At 44.4% G+C, this 22,523-nt stretch overlaps 1 protein-coding gene and 1 pseudogene across 20 annotated transcripts in view; one reads left to right on the top strand and one right to left on the bottom strand.

The window, feature by feature from the left end:
* Positions 1-22,523, bottom strand: part of MYO18A (myosin XVIIIA) — a 597,092-nt gene that overhangs the window by 200,919 nt on the left and 373,650 nt on the right. The gene's annotated exons all lie outside the window — the stretch shown is intronic.
* Positions 10,846-10,964, top strand: LOC135051380 (5S ribosomal RNA; annotated as a pseudogene).

Raw genomic sequence — 22,523 nt, forward strand, 5'->3', positions numbered from 1 at the left:
GTGTGTGTGTGTGTGTGTGTGTATATATATAACAGTTCACTGTAGGCGGCACACTGGTCACAAAAGATACAAGACAGCAGGTTGCAGCAACAACGTTTCAAAGTTTATTCTTCGTCCTCAGGTTACCTGAGGACGAAGAATAAACTTCGAAACGTTGTTGCTGCAACCTGCTGTCTTGTATCTTTTGTGACCAGTGTGCCGCCTACAGTGGACTGTTGTATTGACCCGTGGCTTTGCGGGTCTAGGAGGGCACCGGGACTGAGCTATTTGTACCTGGGAGTGCTGCCAGAAGTTGCTTGTATATATATATATATATATATATATATATATATATATATATATATATATATATATAATTAAATACAATGCAGCCAGTATGAATGGATACTTGAACTGTTATGTGAACATGCTAGTATTATAACATGATATACTATTGCATGTGCTGTGGGCCTGATTCAGAGATGTATGTTAATTTGATTTTTTGAAGATCTGCACTGCTGGCATTTGGTCACAGCAACAGGCTTGACTGGCCTCGGCAGAGTGATTTCACTGGATCTCCTGAGTAACCTGAGGGTTCAAGCAGATGATCTTATGCTCTAGCTTCAGACACTGCAGCAGATCACAGAAACCGCTAGTGGCAGTCTTTTTACTTAAGACACCTCATGTGGCTTTTGCGCAAGGTAAATGGCTCAGAAGGCACTGGCTAGTTTCATAGCCAGATTTACATACAATATATGAGCCAAACAGTTCATGTGGGCATTATACAACAGCGCAGCAGTATATACTCCCGGAAATTTGGTGAGTTTTGATTATAGTTGTGCGGAAAAGATAGGAGTGCCCCACCTGTCATAGACTTTTACGCTATAGTTTTGACTACAAAAATGATTAGAATTATACAAAGAAGATATTTCTAATATATTCTTTGTATTTTTCATATACTTTACATTTTCAAAAAACTCTGGCGTATACGTTAGTATGACAGAAAAGGCAACGGGAAACAGGAAAATTGAGTAAAAATTACCATAATATAACTTTACAAACACTCACACACTATGGTAGACTTCATTCCTAAGGCTTCTAAGGATATTGTGAACACATGCTGGTTTGAACCTATTAAAGCACCGGTCACATATAACTACAAATCAGTGTGTCATCCATAAACAAATAATCCAATGATTGATGCATTCTTCTGGAAGTATTGTTAGTGTATTGTAACAAACTCAGCATGAATGGACACAGTACATGTCACAACATACAGCTCAGATCCTAAATGATATACACTGCATGTGATAATTCTATGTATCAGGGTAGGTAATAATCTGGTTAGTGTGAACTATCCATTCAATAACCCCTACGCAGCCGGCATCCTTGGCTTTCTGGCAGAATTAGTAGTCACACCAGCGCACGGACTGACACATCATAGCTGTCCCTGTGCTTTCCTCGTATTTTTCTATTACTTTTGGCTTTGTTAAGCAAACAAGCTAAACCCTGGATTGAATTCCCAACGGCGATCAGACACGCACAGGTGGTGCATATTACATGAGGAGTCGTCTCTCGCAAACACACTGTCAGATCGCGGAGTCTCGAGGTGACATTTAATGCTAAACAGCGGCAAAGAGCTGAGTTTTTATAAATGGCATTGAGCTGTGCAGATACTCAGGTGACAATTTCATGGGCTTTGCAATTATACAAGATGCCGAGTCCTGCTACGTTTAGCATTCCTACATTATTGTTCTGCCGAACGCCTTGTTCTGCTGGCTGGCAGAGTGGCTCGGGGCACGGCACATCTCATTCCCCTTAGAAAGGTTATTTTTGGCTCCCTCCTGTGCAGGATGGTTAACCACAGGTTTCAGGGTGGATATCACATTTTAATGTAAACATCTTCAATGCTTAGTGGAAAACCAGTATGCAATTTTCTCACTTTAATTTCAGCGTCCACTGTGTAACCGATATGCATCCGTGTATAATTTGAAAACTGGGTTGAGGTAAAAACGTTTATCAAAATCTAAATTAGGTAAAATGTTTTGCAACACGAATCTAATCATATGGAAAAAATAAGTGTTTATGAAAATGTTCTGTTTTCTTACTAGTTTAGATAATCTTTAATATTTTAGCTTTTACCTTCCTGTAACTTGTATGCATCAGTTGACAGCGTTGCAGCAGCCCATGCAGAGATGTAACCAACCAGCTGTGATGCACTGCCATGCACTTACCAGGTGACTGCAGCCTAAACAAATGCCAGAATAGTGATCCATTGAGTACTATGGAAAATGCGTAGTAGTAGTAGTAGTAATCATCAAATCACTAAGGACCTAATTCAGAGCTGATCGCAGCAGCAATTTTGTTAGCTAATGGGCAAAACCATGTGCACTGCAGGGGGGGGCAGATATAACATGTGCAGAGAGAGTTAGATTTGGGTGAGGTGTGTTCAAACTGAAATCTAAATTGCAGTGTAAATATAAAGCAGCCGGTATTTACCCTGCACAGAAACAATATAACCCACCCAAATCTAACGCTCTCTGCAAATGTTATATCTGCCCCCCCTGCAGTGCAACATGGTTTTGCCCAACTGCTAACAAATTTGCTGCTGCTGCGATCAACTCTGAATTAGGCTCTAAGGGGGTCATTCCGAGTTGTTCGCTCGATTTTCGCAACGGAGCGATCAAGGCAAAAATGCGCATGGTATGCAGTGCGCATGCGCTAAGTAAATTAGCACAAAACTTAGTAGATTTACTCCCGTCCGAACAAAGAATTTTCATCGTTGAAGTGATCGGAGTGTGATTGGCAGGAAGTGGGTGTTTCTGGGCGGAATCTGACCGTTTTCTGTGAGTGTGCAAAAATACGCAGGCGTGCCAGAATAAAACGCAGGAGTGTCTGGAGAAACGGGGGAGTGGCTGGCCGAACGCAGGGCGTGTTTGTGACGTCAAACCAGGAACAAAACGGGCTGAGCTGATCGCAGTGTAGGAGTAAGTCTCGAGCTACTCAGAAACTGCTAAGAATTTTCTAATCGCAATTCTGCTAATCTTTCGTTCGCAATTCTGCTAAGCTAAGATACACTCCTAGAGGGCGGCGGCCTAGCGTGCGCAATGCTGCTAAAATCTGCTAGCAAGCGAACAACTCGGAATGACCCCCTAAAACCATTAGAACTACCTACAGGCAAGCATGCCCTTCCAAAAGAAAACATTGCAATGTTATGTCAAATCAAGCACTACTGGGGGAAAAAAAAGTTTGCTACTTTGTTTCCAGATTATTGCTAAACATGATAATATCTGCAACTGAAAAATTAAATATTAAAATTTTTTCTTCTGATGACATTGTTATTGTACAGCAGGGATGGGGAACCTTCTGCCTCTGAAACAGTTTTAGCATGGCCAAATAGCAAAACTGTAGCAAGGCATGCTGGTATGTTTAGTTCAACAACAGCTGGAGGGCCGAAGGTTCCCCACCCCTGTTGTACAGGATCATAAACACAAGTGTCTGGAGGCAATGACATTAAATGGCCCTGTTATTTATTTATTACCAGTTATTTATATAGCGCACACATATTCCGCAGCGCTTTACAGAGAAAATTTGGCCATTCACATCAGTCCCTGCCCCAGTGGAGCTTACACTCTATATTCCCTATCACATGTACACACAGACACATTCATACTACGGTTAATTTTTTTGTTGGGATCCAATTGACCTACCAGTATATTTTTGGATTGTGGGAGGAAACCAGAGTACCCGGAGGAAACCCACGCAAGTATGGGGAGAATATACAAACTCCACACAGGGCCATGGTGGGAATTGAACCCATGACCTCAGTGCTGTGAGGCAGTAATGCTAACCATTACACCATCCATACTGCCCTGTTGCTGTAGCATGTCCATAATGACCCAGGTCTTGAGGCAATCTTGCATTTTGTAACAATGGACATGATTCAGAAGTGGATGCAGTTCAAATCACTATTGTGGATTTGATTCTGCGATAATATGCAAATGCTATTTACTGCCTTCACATTGTGCACCAGAGAGGACATGGGGGTTATGAAAGTAGAATCTGCAATCCAATTTAATTGTGGTCACAGCAACTGTGGACAACCCCCTGCCTCCGCAGCCCGGATGCAAAGTCAGCCATTTTTTCAATCGGAGCGGCTGCGTGTGACATCATGCAGCTGCCCCGAAAATGCTGCCACCCCACCTGTTTCCACACACTGCCCCCGCAACGGTAGTCGTCACCGCCCCTGCCCCGCGCACACCTCTTCCTGTCAATCAGGTAGATGCTTTTGCAGCCAATGTGATGCTATCGCATTGGCCGGGCACGCGCAGGACGGCACCTCCGTGTACGTACTGGTGCCGCCAAAATGGATATTGCAGTCGCATCACCTGACTAAACCGCATAGAGCACAAGCACTGAGACACCCACTTCCAGTATCTGTGGACAGCGCAACTGAGTTCTGAACACTCCGCCATGTGCACACCATTGAAACTTGTGACAACCTATAGACTGCTCAGCGTTTTCATCAGAAATTCCTCTAAACATAGCTTCTGTGTGTCTGGCTGTTGATCTGCATTTTGGAATGCAGCCGCATTCACTGACATGGCATTCGTACTTCTATGACTGTCTGTTACTACTCAGTCTTGGTTTCTTTCCCTTTTGTTTCCAAATGTTTTGCTTTATGTTATCACACAGCCTTTTTTGCAAACATTTCAAGCCACTTCCCAGTCATTGCCTCGGAACGCCAATGGTTGTGCGCTGCCAGCTATACTGCAAGTGAATACGTACACAACAGTGATCTCTGCATGCACTGTGTATGCATCCGCTGTAGGGGTTTTCTGGACTTCATGTGTAGTAACAAGAATTTGTTCAACTGTGCAAACATAGGCACTGCGGAGGAAGAAATTACCAAGGTAATAAGTTCGGCGCTTGTTAAGGTGAGATGCTTCTCGTTAAAGCTGCTGTTAAAAAGGGGTAGTTAGTCCCTGAGAGTGACAAGAAAAAACAATATATACAGCGCTTAGGAAACTGGATATGGAAAAAAAACAATTATATTTTATTGTATAGAATTTGTTGCAACACTTAATCTAAAACTTCATAGATGTACATCAAATATATAAAAAAAAATTATATGTATAAAAGAAATATATATATATATATATATATATATATATTAAAAGTTTGGGCAAGCACAGCAATTAGTCTGGTATATTACCATGCAAGGAACTTATGCCACAGTCCTGGGGGCAATTTGCAATGCTGGCAGATGAAAGTCCACAAAATTCTTAGGACAGACCTTTGCTTTGTTCCGAGCAGCAACCCAGTCCTATTTGAAGCTTGGTCTCCTATGTTGTTAGTGGATGTCTGCCGGATCCCCGTTTTAGCTTGTATACGGACTTCTAGGCTTGTTCCAGGTATAAGGTGGTGGAGTCTGTAGTGCCCAACTTCTCTTAACCAACGCGTTTCGCTGTACCAACAGCTTTATCAAGGTATCAAACATAGGCACTGCATCCACCTTTGAATCAGGCCTAATAGGGGTAACAATAGTGTAGAGCAGTGGTTCCCAAACTTTTTTGAGTCACGGTGCCCTAGAATATCAGAATTGTTTTCAAGGCACCCCTAGGCCAAAAGTTTCTTATTGTGAAATTTAGTAAGAAATATTAAATTAAGTAAATTGTAATTTTATGTCATCCTTAGGTTCAATTGTGTGGTGCGGAACAAGATTTGTTTTTGTTTGTCCACGTATTTTTATGATTGACAGCCACTAGCACTGGTTTAACCTATTACATTGACATAAATAATTTGAATTGGTACTGGACCACTAACCAAAGGCACCCCTGCAAGTGTCCCGATGCACCCCAGGGTGCCACGGCACACAGCTTGACAACTACTGAGGTGGAGCATTTTTCAGGTGTGTTTCAACAGTAAGTCCATACAGTGCTCACCTAGTGCAACAGTCTGATGGCATTCACATCATTACTTTAATAATGCCATCAGTCACCCAAAGCTTAGTGCAAACCATGTACTTAAAACATATACTATGATATACAGCATGGCCGCAACTGGGGTGGCGCTAAGGGGGCATGTGCCCTGGGTGCAGAATCTGGGTGGGCGCAGAGATGGGTACTCTGCCTTCCCTCCTTTCTCTCAGCCCTTCTGCCAGGTCCGAGAACCCTCGCTGCAGGTACCCGGTCCCCAGCACCACCAATGTGGACTCCTGGGAAACTCCCCCCTCCCCGGAAACTAGAACGCTAATGAATGAGGCAGGGGCGGTGACCATGAACTCTCCAGCTGTCCCCTTTCATTTCCCGAGCGCTGGTCCATGGGCGCTCACACACTCCTGTGCCTGTGTAAGCGGTCTGCCCCCATGCGTGTTCCCCAGCGCCTCTCCCTTCCCGCAGCTCCACCAGATGAGGACAGGACCCTAAGGGGCTACCTATTGCCGGGTCCCAGACAGAGCCCTCGGTGCAGGTCCCCCGCTCCTCAGTACCACCAATGTGGATTCCTGGGAAAAAACCCACCCCCAGCAACTAGAACACTTAAGAATGGGGCGTGGGTGGCCATTCACACACTCCTGTGCCTGTGTAAACTATATCTGCCCCTGGCACTGTTGCTCAGCGCCTCCCCGTTCCTGCATAGCAGCTCCATTAGAAAATGAAAGTGTGAGAGGAAGCAACAGCAGATGATAATTAGTCTGAGGTGAGGTCTCTATACGCCAGGACAGCTGCTGCCTCCCAAAGAGTTGTCCTAGGTCCTGACTGGCATGCAGGGCTTTGTAGTCCTACAACAGTTGGCCAGTTAGAGTCCTCCTTCCCCCAGTGTGTGTGATACAGTGACTGCATGGCTTATCAGGTATATAACACCAGCAAGTCCTAGGGACTCCTCTCTGCAGCCAGGATAATCCACATTGTGTGCCCCCCTACACAGAAAGTTGGTACTCCTCCTCTTTAATTGGCCCTAGGTCCTGACTGGCATACTGGTCTTTGTAATCCTACAGCAGTTGGCCAATCAGAGTCCCCCACAATACTGTATCTGAAGTGCATGTTAGTTTTCTTGTGTTCCTATCCATTTTCCTAGGGAATGTGTGCTGGATGCACCCTGACGGTGCTGTTTGTCAGTTTGCCAAATGTTTATTACTGTGTTTTTGACATGGTTCCAAAGTGTGTGTTTTTGTGCATAGGGGGCGCCAAATTACTGCTTTACCCCGGGCGCCAAAAATCCTAGTTTCGGGCCTGTATACAGTGTTAGAAATTCTCTTTGCCTCTCTCTCTAACCCACTGTTCCTGTCCACATTGCATTCAGTTACTCTCATTTGTTTTATAGATTCCATGCAAGTTTTTTTTTTTTTCAAATATTTTTTAAACTCAAGAAATACGGCAACAGATCATCATATTATGTGCTGCTTAAAATTTTAAACACTATCACGTATTTTAAATTATAAAACAAACAACACTGATAGAATGGCTCAGTGGCCGATCTCCTCTGCATGTACTATTTATGTTACAAACATGAATTAGTCTCTGGTTGCAATGATGCATTCCTAATCACAAATTAAGCCGGTCATGCATTTAAAATACAGCGTCCCTTTATGCCCCAGTGATTTATTCAGTCTTGGAAACCCTTTATTGGTAATCTCATTTCACTTGACAACCAAAACAGATCGGATCCCCCTACTGGGTACTGCGAAGGATGTGCCCTTGAAGTAATTTTGCCAAAAACAGTCATGTTGAAGTAGCATTTTTAAAAGTTAAGATCCATAGTACAATTGGAGTTTTATATGCGTAGTGGATTCCCTGTTAATGCAATACGGTAGTTTCCAGTAACTGAGCTTGTCACAAGCAATTCGCTGAGTTTTGTGTGAGCATTAGGCAGCAGGATGATTATCATGATAACTATTTAGAAGCAGAGAGTGAAATTCTTCTTAGCAAGAACAAATTCAAAGACAATTTTATGCTGGCCAGTATAGGGAATGGGCCAAGCTCTGAATATGAAGCTCTGAATATGAAGTGGGGTGTAAATCAATACTTCTCTCATCTATGTAGGAAGCAGGCTTGGAAATGATTAGCCCTACAATCTACTCACAGTGATAACGTGACAGGTGGACAGAATAAGAGACAGGCTCTTACATACAGTGCGCACAGAAAGTATTCACAGTGCTTCACGTTTTCAACATTTTGTTAAGTTACAGCCTTATTCCAAAATGGAATAAATTTTTTCCTTCAAAATTCTGCAGACAATACTCCATAATGACAATGTGAAAAAAAGTGTTTTTGAGATTTTTGAAAATTTGTTACAAATAAAAAACTAAGAAATCACATGTATTCACAGCCTTTGCTCAATACTTTGTTGATGCACCTTTGGCAGCAATTACAGCCTCAAATCTTTTTGAATATGATGCCACAAGCTTGGCACACCTATCTTTGGGCAGTTTCACCCATTCCTCCTTGCAACACCTCTCAAGCTCCATCAGTTTGGATGGGAAGCGTCGGTGCACAGCCATTTTCAGATCTCTCCAGAGATGTTCAATCGGATTCCAGTCTGGGCTCTGGCTGGGCCACTCAAGGACATTCACAGAGTTGTCCTAAAGCCACTCCTTTGATATCTTGGCTGTGTGCTTAGGGTCGTTGTCCTGCTGAAAGATGAACAGTCGCCCCAGTCTGAGGTCAAGAGCGCTCTGGAGCAGGTTTTCATCCAGGATGTCTCTGTACATTGCTGCATTCATCTTTCCCTCTATCCTGACTAGTCTCCCAGTTCCTGTCGCTGAAAAATATCCCCACAGCATGATGCTGCCACCACCATGCTTCACAGAAGGGATGGTATTGGACTATGATGAGCGGTGCCTGGTTTCCTCCAAACATGACGCCTGGCATTCACGCCAAAGATTTCAATCTTTGTCTCATCAGATCAGAGAATTTTTTTCTCATGGTCTGAGAGTCCTTCAGGTGCATTTTGGCAAACTCCAGGTGGGCTGCCATGTGCTTTTACTAAGGAGTGGCTTCCGTCTGACCACACTACCATACAGGCCTGATTGGTGGATTGCTGCAGATATGGTTGTCCTTCTGGAAGGTTCTCCTCTCTCCACAGAGGAATGCTGTAGCTCTGACAGAGTGACCATCGGGTTCTTGGTCACCTCCCTGACTACGGCCCTCCTCCCCCAATTACTCAGTTTAGATGGCCGGTCAACTCTAGGAAGAGTCCTGGTGGTTCTGAACTTCTTCAATTTATGGATGACTGAGGCCACTGTGCTCATTGGTACCTTCAAAGCAGCAGATATTTTTCTGTACCCTTCCCCAGATTTGTGCCCTGAGACAATCCTGTCTCGGAGGTCTACAGACAATTCCTTTGACTTCATGCTTGGTTTGTGCTCAGACATGCACTGTGAAGTGTGGGACCTTATATAGACAGATGTGTGCCTTTCCAAATCATGTCCAATCAACTGAATTTACCACAGGTGGACTCCAATTAAGCTGTAGGAACATCTCAAGGATGATCAGGGGAAACAGGATGCACCTGAGCTCAATTTTGAGCTTCATGGCAAAGGCTGTGAATACTTATGTTCATGTAATGTCATAGTTTATTTATTTATTTATTTTTTTCCAAAACAATGTTTATTGAAGAAGGTTAGAAATAGATATACAAACTTCCAAGTCTGGAATCACAGTGGAAAGGTACAGATATTGAAAGGCGAGGTAGGTCAGGTTCATACAATAATGTCTCGGTATGAGTAATATACATGCAGAGTTACCTATAGTACATATAAGAGATTGGTAATAGGTGGTATCCATGGGATATCTTTCTCTCCTATTGGTTAGGATTACCATCCTGCTCAGTGAAGTGTAAAATTTGGTATTCAATAAGCACGAAGGAATCCAACGAGAATAGAGACATGTAATAAATCTCAGTATCTGACTAGTTAGCCCCTTAGCATCTGGGACCCATTACAGACAAGGAAAAAGAAAGCATAAAACAAAGAGAGAATAGCCCTTCTTCAAACAATTTTCTATTTTGTAAAGAAGATTGGGTAAGTAAAAATTTGAAATCGTACAAATTATAGAGGAAAGGTAAAAGAGAAGAAAGAGAGAGGAGGGGGGGGGGAAGAAAGGGAAGAGGGGGGGGGGGGTGGACAAGACATAAAACAGGACAATATACATCTTCATTATTCTCTAAAGAAATATTTATACCATAAGACTGATAGGTTGGATATGTGTCCAGTCGGCAGCGAGAAGTAGCTAGTATTTACCGGTTCAACACGTGTCTACCTTAGCAAAGTTAAGGGTGAACAGGCCACCTCAGGTGAAACGGCCGTCTGTGTTAAGTGGTGCTGAACAGTGCACGGTTCAGCCCACCACCTTACCTGGTATCGTATCATTTATGTTAAATTTTGAAAATTTGAGATTTGATATTTAATCTTTGATCTACCAACAGGTAAAATTGCTTAATTATTCTTTCTTGTCAACTTTTTCATTCTCTTTTACTAAATGACGATCAGTGTGATAAACAAGTAATATATTACAATATTGGTAATTCAGTTCTCCTCATATATTTTCAAAACTTACCTCAGGTACTCCAAGAGATACAAATTATCACCTAGGATAACATATGATCTTATGATCCCTACTTTGAATCTTTGAATATCAAAGAAAACTTTAAGATACCTGTGTAATTTCATCCCTCTCACTTTTTTTCCTATAAGCACAGGCAACCCGCCCCTTCGTCCACTATTCATATATAGTGCGGCGAACAACAGGAGGCGGGCCTTGTGCTTAAATGTTTCCTATACCTCACTCATTCAGCACTCATTAAAATAGAAGTGCTCTCTTGGTATGTGCCAATAACCATACACTCTCTCATTCACAATCTAGGTAATATTACTGCCATATCTCTCTGGCTACGCCCAATCTCGCCTGATCTTGGAAGCTAAGCAGTGAGGAGCCTGAATAGTACCTAGGTGGGAGACTACTAGGGAATATCGGGTGCAGTAATTGATACCTGTATCCAAGTGTGAAAAGCAGAAGTGTTGGAGCAACCTTTGACCCTACTGAATTTCACCCCCTTTTTTTTTCCCTCTCTTAAGTGTCTGATTACAGACTTGTTAAATATATCATTATCTGAATTTACATATATTACCTTATACGCTTATTACTCACGTGAAAGCTAGAATTGGCAATTTACCTCTATTAGGATACCAGGATAAATTTATCACATTTGGCATTGGTTAATATACCTATATCTAAAAATTTACTACAAACTGTGGTCACATCCTATGCCATTGTGATTCCTATCAGAAACTTTGTTTTTTTTTTTTTTTTCTTCTTATGTTGAAATCAATTTCGATATTTTCATCTTAGGTGTCACTATCATCTCATCCATTACTTTATTAAAATCAAATTTTAGATTTTCATGAGAATAGTAGAGAGAGATTCAGAATCTCCCTTAATTTTTGTCCTTCTCTTTTAGGACTATAGGTGTATAGATATATATGTGTGTGTTTGTCAAGGTACTATATTTTATCATATTCCAAATTAAAAGTTAAGTTTTATTAAGCGTGCCCCAACACAGAGTCTCTCTTTTTCTCTATAAACAAAGTTAAGGGTATTAAGCAAGCTGTCTATATAAATACCAAGTAGTGGGTTCAAAGATTTTCTGAATTCTGAGTTGCGTGGCGTTATCAAAGCTTTGAATAACAGTTTCCCATTTCCCATAGAATCTAGGGGCCCCTGACTCTATGTCCGGTACTAGGGCCTGTCGCTCATAGAATATGTTATTTAGTAGGGAGGCTCTCATTTCTGCAATAGTCGGAGATTGCCTGTGCAACCAATGGGTGAGGATTAATTTTTTAGCGATAGTAAGGATAACGGTCAGGGCAGGTATAATCTTCTGTTTGTGTGGTCCTAAGTCCCAATCTGAAAAGCAGTAGAATAGACATGCAGTAGGGAGCTTGTTAATTCGAATTGAAAAAATATCATTAATATGGATAATCAGCTTGTTCCAGAAATTTCTTATTTTCCTGCAGTCCCAGAAATTATGATAGTAGGTGGCCTCAGCCATCCCACATTTAAAGCATCGACCCGTAGAGGCCAGGGTGAAATAGGAATGCTGTTTCGGGGAGATGTAGGCTCTATTTAAGAATTTGAGGTGAGTCTCTTGCAAAGCTGCAGACTTTAAATATTTAAATGTGGGGGACAGTGTAGACATAAGTACCGACATATCCAGGAAATCAGGTATGTCCCGCTTCCAGCGTGAATGGAGAACACTTTGCAAGGGTGTTTTCCCTGAGTCTATGAGGATGGAATATAAATTACGCAGCCTATATCCTATGGTCAGATTTAGACGCAGAAGGGGGGTAAGAGGGTCAATGGCCGTATCAAGGGCCATTCCAGGTGGTATCGACTGTGCAAAATGACGGGATTGGAGGTACATGTAAAATTGGGAGTTGGGTAGACCATATCTATCTGATAATGCAGAGAAAGAGTGGATCCTGCCCCCAGGGTCAAAGATATCTCGGATGCACGAGATGCCCTTCTCTTTCCACGTCAGATAAGCACAGCCGTCCAAACCAGGGGGAAACTGTGGGTTGCCCCAAAAGGTGGTGTATGGGGAGTTAGAGGAGTTTCTGTGTAATCGCTTGTTGATAGATTTCCAGGCTTTATAAGTGTCTTGAAAGAGTATGTTGGATTTTATATGTGAAGGGATCAGTGAGGTAGGTGCATGAAGGAGAGCAGCTGGGGAGAAAGGGTGGAAGAGGTGTTCCTCTATGTTGGGGAGGGTATATACGGAGCCACCAGAGAACCAATCTACCATGTAGCGATACATGGCTGCATTTGAGAAAGCAGAGATGTCCGGCATCCCAAAACCACCCTCCTGTCTCGGCAGTCGCAAAACTTGGCGTGATACTCTAGATTTCTTTTTTGCCCAGATGAATCTTGTAAACAGGGAGTCAAATCGTTGGATATCTGACTTGGAGAGTTGCAGGGGAAGCATCTGGAGGAGATAGGATAATTTGGGAAAAACGAAGCTTTTAATAACCACTACCCTACCAGACAATGACAGAGGTAAATCCATCCATCCGTTCAGTATTTTCTCCGCCGAGGAGTATATCTGGTGGAAGTTAGCAGAGTATAGGGCGTCTAGACTACGGGGAATCATGATGCCTAGGTATTTAAGTGGAGAGCGGCAAATTGTGAATTGTGTCAGTGTAGGGGATAGAAGGTTTGCAGAATGACCAGAGCCTAGAGGGAGGAGGCGTGACTTGTCATAGTTCACACGAAATCCCGAGAAGGAGCTAAAATGGTCTATAATGCACTTTATAGCAGGGATGGAGGATTGGGGTTTAGAGATAAATAAAAGCATGTCATCGGCAAATAGACTGAGTTTCACTTCAGTCGACCCAACGACAATACCCGTATATTTTAGGGACATGCGCAGTGCAGTGGCCAGAGGTTCTATCGCTATAGCGAATAGAAGGGGTGAAAGGGGGCATCCTTGTCTGGTCCCTCTATGGAGGGGGATGGGAGAGGACATATAATTGTTAGAGAGGATTTGAGAGGAAGAGTCATGGTAGAGAAGGCGTACTGCATGGATGAAGGCCTCTGGGAACCCAAACCTGTGCATGGTGTCAAAAAGGTGGTCCCATGTAACTAGGTCAAAAGCCTTCTCAGCATCAAGGGAGAGAAGGGCATAGGGGTTCTGGTCTCCCGAAGTCTCCAACCACTGCATGACAGTCAGTATCTTACGCACATTTACCGTGGAGTGGCGCCCCCAGATAAATCCCGTCTGGTCCTCCTGTATCAGAGAGGGCAAGAGAAGCTTTACCCGGTCTGCCAAGATCTTGGTATATATCTTGTAATCCGTATTCAATAAGGATATAGGTCTATATGAACTGGGAAGCAGGGGGTTTCTCCCTGGTTTATGGAGAATTTTCAGGATCGCGGCATTGAAGTATAGGGGAGGGGGTGTTCCAGACAGCAACAAGTTGAATAGTTCACAAAGGGGTTTGACCAGTTGAGGGGCCAATATTTTATAGTATTCATTGGTTAGACCATCCGGTCCAGGGGTTTTGTTTGGTTTCAAACCTTGAATCGCATGGAGCACCTCCTCCTCAGTAATGGGGTTCTGTAGGGGTTGGGATGAGGTAGTGGGCAGAGAGGGGAGCGTAAGGGAAGACCAGAAAGAGTGTTGTTGTTGGTGATCAACAGAGGGTGCAGAGTATAATGAGGAATAAAAAGATTGCAGAACCTCAGACACCTGGCCACAATCATGTACCACCGTGCCGTCTGCCTTGGTTAAAGCATGTATAAGTGTTGGGGGATGTTGACCTTTCAAGAGATTTGAAAGCAAACGACTAGATCGATTGCCAAATTTATGGAATCTACATTGGGACATAAACGTTAATTTAGATTCGGTTTGAGATAAGAGTTTGTCAAAAAGGGATTTTTGTTCATAGTAGAGTTTTCTGGAGCTTGGGGTGGGGGACTGTGTGAATGCTTGGTAGGCGTCAGTGAGTTTTAATTGAGCATCAAGATACAGAGCTTGTGTGTCTTTCTTATGTTTGGAGGTGAAGGAGATAATAGAGCCTCTTAGTACTGACTTAGACGTTTGCCAGAACAGGAGCGGTGATTCATTCTCTGCGGTTACATTACAATGTTTAAAGTCAGCCCATGATGCCTCCAGCTTGTTTCTAAATTGAATGGAATTGGTCTAGTGGGATGGAAAGCGCCACTGTCTGACAGGACCTCTATTGGGGAAGGTGGCGAGAGTCATCCAGCAGACCGCATGGTCCGACAAGGACACCGGTTCTATTTCAGAGGTCTGCACCCTGGTGAACATAGAAGTCGAGATGAGCAAATAATCGATTCTCGACAGTGTACCATGAGCAGCCGATAAACATGTGTATTCACGGTCAACTGGATGACAGGCCCGCCACACATCCACCAAATGCAGCTGTGACATTAAATATGGTAAACCATATTTGGGGGTATACCGGGTAGATCTGGATTTGGTATTTCTATCAAGAGCGTTGGATACAGTGGAGTTAAAGTCACCTGCTAGTACCACCTGTTTATGTGAGTGTGGGTGCAGTTTAGCGGCAATGGACAGAAAGAAGGGTTGGGGATCAATATTGGGGGCGTATACATTACACAAGAGAAAACGTGAGTCCTCTAGAGTGACGTCTACAATGAGGAATCTGCCTCCGGGATCAGATTGGAAGGAATGAAGGTCTACCTGGACTGAGCGTCTAATCAAAATGAGAACCCCACGGGCCTTGGTAGTAAATGGGGCGGACGCCAAGACTCTCCAGCCCAGGCAGTTGAGTTTGTCAATCTCAGGGGGAAGGAGATGAGACTCCTGAAGAAATGCAACATCTACATGCAGTTTAGACAAGTAAAGTAGGATTTTCTTCCTCTTTATGGGGGAGTGAAAACCACCTACATTATATGTGCCAATTTTTAAACTGGTCATAATACTGTTGAAAAGAGGTATGATTCATGGCAATAAGTGAAACCAATACTGTCATATCTACTAAATACATTGCTAGCTTGGATATTGAGAAGCAACAGGACAAGACACATAGAGGAGAGAACAATGGGTGAGAGAGGTGGGGGAAAGTAAAACATCCAGAAAAAGTGGATCAAGAGGTTAACATCAAAAGTGCACTTCGGGCACAAAAATAATTTAAATAAACCTATAGTTCGCCAAATGGAGAACCAGATAAGAGCTCCAGGCTTGCCCCAGCCCTGGTACTGTGAGACAATAAGCATAGCTTATATATGGCATAAACAAAACATAACTAAAAACAACATATGGAAAATTTTAGGTTGTAAGGCGCCTTAAAGTGAGCATCCCATTCAGAATGGGGTTAAACGGTGAAATGGCACCCAACCTAGCAATTAAATCGGTAAGAGAGGCGCCTCCTCTCACTATCAATTTCAAGAACCTCTAGTGAGTAACGGTTATAACATAAACAGGTTTATCGGAGCAATAAAGTAATCGCCATTAAAGGAGGATAGAACCACGCTAAGGAATTTTGCAACCGTGGTTAGCAATCAGAAGTCGTGTCCGTTGAAGGCGGGTGTAGTGAAGAACGGCCGTTCTCCTCCTCTAACATATATGCTTCCGCATCAGCCACGGTGGAGAAGTCTGTAAATGAAGATCCTTTGAACAGACGCAATCGGGCCGGGTATATGAGAGCAAATTTTCTATTTGCTTTGACTAGGCGGGAACAAAGTGGGGTGAATTCACGCCGTGCCCTGGCCACCTCTGCCGAATAATCTTGGAAGATAAAAATCCTCACGTCGTTCCATTGTAAATTCCGCTTACGTCGAGACGCAGACCAGATAGTGTCTTTATGGATGTAATTCAAACAACGGAATATAACGGCCCGGGGTCGGGAATCCTGTGTAGACCTTGCCGGACCAATACGATGGGCCCTCTCCACAATCATACCTGCGCAGGAATCTTGAATGTCAAGCAGATCAGGCAGCGTGTCTTGTATGAAGGAAAAGAGTGCTGGCCCTTTAAGTGCCTCAGGCAGCCCAACCACTCTTAGGTTATTTCGACGTGATCTATTCTCGAGATCGTCGACCTTATTAAGAAGCTGGTAATGGGATTTCTGAAGAAAGGCGTACTGTTCCTTTAAATCAGCGACGTCATGAAAAGTCTCCCCAAGGCGCTGTTCATTAGCTTGTACCCGTTTGGAAAGCTGTTTAAACTGTGATTTGATGTCATGTACTGCCTGCGTGACTTTTGCAGCATGAGATTCCATGATAGGGTTAATGGAGACCTGAATTGCCTTTACCATGTCAGAGTATGTAATGGGGCCCTCAGTCTGTTCTGTGGTCTTATTAGACGTCTGTGTTGAGGGGACAGCATGTGCAGAGAGAACAGTGTTCACAGAGGAGTCAGATGAGGAATGTAACTCACGTTCTGTGTGTACTGGCTGCTGCTGCGGCTGTGTCTGCTGTCCGGCGGCCATCTTGGAATCCCCTTTCATTTTTGCAGAACGTTGTTTAAGGGGTTTAGCCGCTACTGGGGCGGCCAGGAAGCGTTCCATCAGGTGCCAGAGGTATTCTCACAAGCAAGTGAGGGGTCCGGGAGCGGGTTGTGTCGCTATGTGCAGCGTGAGGGCTAGCGCGGGCTGGGGCGGCACACGGAGCTCACACTGCTGCTGCTGCACGCATCGGCGCCGTACCCGGAAGTCAGTTTATTTTATTTTTAATAAATTAGCAAAAATCACAAAAACACTTTTTTCATGTTGTCATTATGGGGTATTGTGTGAAAAATTTTGAGGGGAAAAATTAAATTTATTCCATTTTGGAATAAGGCTGTTACATAACAAAATGTGGAAAAAGTGAAGTGCGGTGAATACTTTCCGGATGCACTGAAAAGGCAGAGGCGGATTTAAGGGTCAGGCTGCCCGTAGGTACAACACTATTGTGCCACCCCCCTTTCCCCTCCATTAGGAAGCCCAATCCCAGGATCATGACTGGCAGAATCCCGGGATTTAGGCCAAAAAAATTCTGTGATTCAATCCCGGAATTGGAAGCTCCAGAGGCGGGGATTGCGGGATTTACCTGCCCCATTGTTTTTTTAATGCCGGGCAGTGTTGAGCATCCTCAGGAGGCTCAGACGCTGCCCGTCTCTTTCTGCCCCCAGCAGTGCGTACTGCGCAGCGTGAAATTATGTCAGAGGTCATGCTGCACAGATTGACACCAGCTGCCCGGACCGCACCTCACTGTCTGCAAGCCCTCCCACTCACGGAGAGTCTGACACCAGGACCACACCTCGCCGCCCACAAGCCCTCCCACCAACGATGGTGAGTAGTTGTGTGGACTGGGCTGAGGTGGGCGGGTCTTTAACCAGATCCCGGGAATCCCGGGATTGACATTTTTCGATTCCGAAACCCGGGACTGAAAAAAAGGCCCAGGATTGGCCTCCCTACCCCCATAACTGCCCTCACCCTTTGTCGGTCATGGTCAATTAAGCATAGCTGCAGAACCACCCATCAGCAGTAACAGGTGGCTTCACACAGACATCATGACGGTGAGTGACACTGACGGCTCAGGCCCTGCCCCCTCACGGCGGCCAGGGCCGGCTGGTCCTGAAGCTGAAGCCTCCTGGCAGACAGCAGTTAGGCAAGTCTAAAGCAACTCCTACATGCAACTATCCATCCAAGTAGTCTTCTATTTTCTAATTTAATTTATTTGTTTACCTTCATATTAAGTAAATGAACCATTAACTGAAGCCTACTTACTGATTAAGGCAGCACAAGCTAATTTTCATTTTCTGTGTTAAACTCCATTAACCTCTTTACTGCTAAGGATAGTTGATGTCAATGGGAGATGTGCAGCTGGCGGGACTTGATGATATAATTGTCCCAGAGGGAAGGTGATTACATTAATATGCCCGCTCCTTCCAGAAACTACAATACAGAGATTTTAAAAAGCCAGAAAATGAGGATGCTAGAATTCAAAGAGCTTTACTGTTCTAATGCCCAGGCAAATCATTTCACATCTGGTGGCAGTGTCCTACTCTCCAGCCTTTTTGGAAGGAGGTGCTCAGCTTTTCAGCAGAAAATGTAGGGGAATTGTTTCCTTCGGGTTCTATGTGTTGGCTGTCTCATCTTTCCACAAGAACCATCTTAAAATATAAGACATCCCTACTGTGCCATTTGAATAATGCTGCTAAAATCAGTTATCCCGGTATGGTTTTGTTCCTAATCTCCGCTAGCAATTACGGACTGGTTTATTAAGATAGATTACTTTACGGAAATGGACGACATATTGCCTTCGGAAAATGGAGGCTACAGAACAATTAAAGATACCTGGTTCAGCGGGATGGACCACCTTATTTCAGTTCCCCTTGAGGTTCTATGGGACCGATCTAGGATTTATGCGAGTGTGGCCCCCGGTATGGTTGTTATTAGCTTATTCCATCTGATCTGGAGCACTTTCCTCCTTTTTCCTTGTTCTCCTCCCTCTTTCTTTCTCTTATACTCCCATTCCTTCTATACTGTCCCCTTTTGTTTTATTGTTGTTGTTGTTGTTCTTTTTATTTATTTGCAGGTCTCTATGTTTTGAGTGAATTCCTTGATTATGTCTCACCTTAATATTTACAATGTCTGATATATAGCTCAGTGTATTTGCACTTTCTATTGCTCCTTTCTGTGATATATATCTGCTTTATTTGTTTTACTCCAATAAAAATATTTTGAACTAAAAAGTGCTCTACTGTATATCTCACATTCTGCCACCCAATGGTTCAGGAAAACCCTATTTATATGACATCTGAGACGTTGTTCTCTGGTGACCAGACCTGATAATCCCTTTGCAGCTGGGCCTGTTTTGACATTTTTTGGGCTGGTCACATTCCGTAATTATTTATGCAGTGCACACACAAATTATCATTATTTTTTTTTAGAAGCCTGAATTTCCAGAAAAATAAGATTTTACTTACCGATAAATCTATTTCTCGAAGTCCGTAGTGGATGCTGGGGACTCCGTCAGGACCATGGGGATTAGCGGCTCCGCAGGAGACAGGGCACAAAAATAAAGCTTTAGGATCAGGTGGTGTGCACTGGCTCCTCCCCCTATGACCCTCCTCCAAGCCTCAGTTAGGATACTGTGCCCGGACGAGCGTACACAATAAGGAAGGATTTTGAATCCCGGGTAAGACTCATACCAGCCACACCAATCACACCGTACAACTTGTGATCTGAACCCAGTTAACAGTATGACAACGTAGGAGCCTCTGAACAGACGGCTCACAACAAGAACAACCCGATTTTTTTGTAACAATAACTATGTACAAGTATTGCAGACAATCCGCACTTGGGATGGGCGCCCAGCATCCACTACGGACTACGAGAAATAGATTTATCGGTAAGTAAAATCTTATTTTCTCTAACGTCCTAGTGGATGCTGGGGACTCCGTCAGGACCATGGGGATTATACCAAAGCTCCCAAATGGGCGGGAGAGTGCGGATGACTCTGCAGCACCGAATGAGAGAACTCCAGGTCCTCTTTAGCCAGGGTATCAAATTTGTAGAATTTTACAAACGTGTTCTCCCCCGACCACGTAGCTGCTCGGCAGAGTTGTAATGCCGAGACCCCTCGGGCAGCCGCCCAGGATGAGCCCACCTTCCTTGTGGAATGGGCCTTGACAGATTTAGGCTGTGGCAGGCCTGCCACAGAATGTGCAAGTTGAATTGTGCTACAAATCCAACGAGCAATCGTCTGCTTAGAAGCAGGAGCACCCAGCTTGTTGGGTGCATACAGTATAAACAGCGAGTCAGATTTTCTGACTCCAGCCGTCCTTGAAATATATATTTTCAATGCCCTGACAACGTCCAGCAACTTGGAATCCTCCAAATCGCTAGTAGCCGCAGGCACCACAATAGGCTGGTTCAGGTGAAAAGCTGACACCACCTTAGGCAGAAAATGAGGACGCGTCCGCAGTTCTGCCCTGTCCGAATGGAAAATCAGATATGGGCTTTTATACGATAAAGCCGCCAATTCTGACACTCTCCTGGCTGAAGCCAGGGCCAGTAGCATGGTTACTTTCCATGTAAGATATTTCAAATCCGCCGATTTGAGTGGCTCAAACCAATGGGATTTGAGAAAATCCAAAACTACCTTAAGGTCCCACGGAGCCACTGGGGGCACAACCGGGGGCTGTATATGTAGTACTCCTTTTACAAAAGTCTGGACTTCAGGAACTGAAGCAAATTCTTTCTGGAAGAAAATCGACAGGGCCGAAATTTGAACCTTAATGGACCCCAACTTGAGGCCCATAGACAATCCTGTTTGCAGGAAATGTAGGAATCGACCCAATTGAAATTCCTCCGTGGGGGCCTTCCTGGCCTCACACCACGCAACATATTTTCTCCAAATGCGGTGATAATGTTGTGCAGTCACCTCCTTCCTGGCTTTAACCAGTGTAGGAATGACCTCTTCTGGAATGCCTTTTTCCCTTAGAATTCGGCGTTCAACCGCCACGCCGTCAAACGCAGCCGCGGTAAGTCTTGGAATAGACACGGTCCCTGCTGAATCAGGTCCCGTCTTAGAGGTAGAGGCCACGGATTTTCCGTGAGCATCTCCTGAAGTTCCGGGTACCAAGTTCTTCTTGGCCAATCCGGAGCCACGAGTATCGTTCTTACTCCCCTTTGCCGTATAATTCTCAGTACTTTGGGTATGAGAGGCAGAGGAGGAAACACATACACTGACTGGAACACCCACGGTGTTACCAGAGCGTCCACAGCTATTGCCTGAGGGTCTCTTGACCTGGCGCAATACCTGTCCAGTTTTTTGTTGAGGCGAGACGCCATCATATCCACCTTTGGTTTTTCCCAACGGTTCACAATCATGTGGAAGACTTCTGGATGAAGTCCCCACTCTCCCGGGTGTAGATCGTGTCTGCTGAGGAAGTCTGCTTCCCAGTTGTCCACTCCCGGAATGAACACTGCTGACAGTGCTATCACATGATCTTCCGCCCAGCGAAGAATCCTTGCAGCTTCTGCCATTGCTCTCCTGCTTCTTGTGCCGCCCTGTCTGTTTACGTGGGCGACTGCCGTGATGTTGTCCGACTGGATCAACACCGGCTGACCCTGAAGCAGGGGTTTTGCCAGGCTTAGAGCATTGTAAATCGCTCTTAGCTCCAGTATATTTATGTGAAGAGACATCTCCAGGCTTGACCATACTCCCTGGAAGTTTCTTCCCTGTGTGACCGCTCCCCAGCCTCTCAGACTGGCATCCGTGGTCACCAGGACCCAGTCCTGTATGCCGAATCTGCGGCCCTCTAACAGATGAGCACTGTGCAACCACCACAGAAGAGACACCCTTGTCCGTGGCGATAAGGTTATCCGCTAATGCATCTGCAGATGCGATCCGGACCATTTGTCCAGCAGATCCCACTGAAAAGTTCGTGCGTGGAATCTGCCGAATGGGATTGCTTCGTAAGAAGCCACCATCTTTCCCAGGACTCTTGTGCATTGATGCACAGACACTTTTCCTGGTTTTAGGAGGTTCCTGACAAGTTCGGATAACCCCTTGGCTTTCTCCTCCGGAAGAAACACCTTTTTCTGAACCGTGTCCAGAATCATTCCCAGGAACAGCAGACGTGTTGTCGGGGTCAACTGAGATTTTGGAAAATTCAGAATCCACCCGTGTTGTTGCAGCACTACTTGGGTTAGTGCTACTCCGTCCTCCAGCTGTTCTCTGGACCTTGCCCTTATCAGGAGATCGTCCAAGTAAGGGATAATTAATACGCCTCTTCTTCGCAGAAGAATCATCATTTCGGCCATTACCTTGGTAAAGACCCGAGGTGCCGTGGACAATCCAAACGGCAGCGTCTGAAACTGATAATGACAGTTTTGCACCACGAACCTGAGGTACCCTTGATGTGAAGGGCAAATTGGGACATGCAGGTAAGCATCTTTTATGTCCAGGGACACCATAAAGTCCCCTTCTTCCAGATTCGCTATCACTGCTCTGAGTGATTCCATCTTGAACTTGAATTTTTGTATGTACAGGTTCAAAGATTTCAGATTT

The sequence above is a fragment of the Pseudophryne corroboree genome, chromosome 2, assembly GCF_028390025.1.
Source record: "Pseudophryne corroboree isolate aPseCor3 chromosome 2, aPseCor3.hap2, whole genome shotgun sequence".
NCBI classification, from domain to species: Eukaryota; Metazoa; Chordata; class Amphibia; order Anura; family Myobatrachidae; genus Pseudophryne; species Pseudophryne corroboree.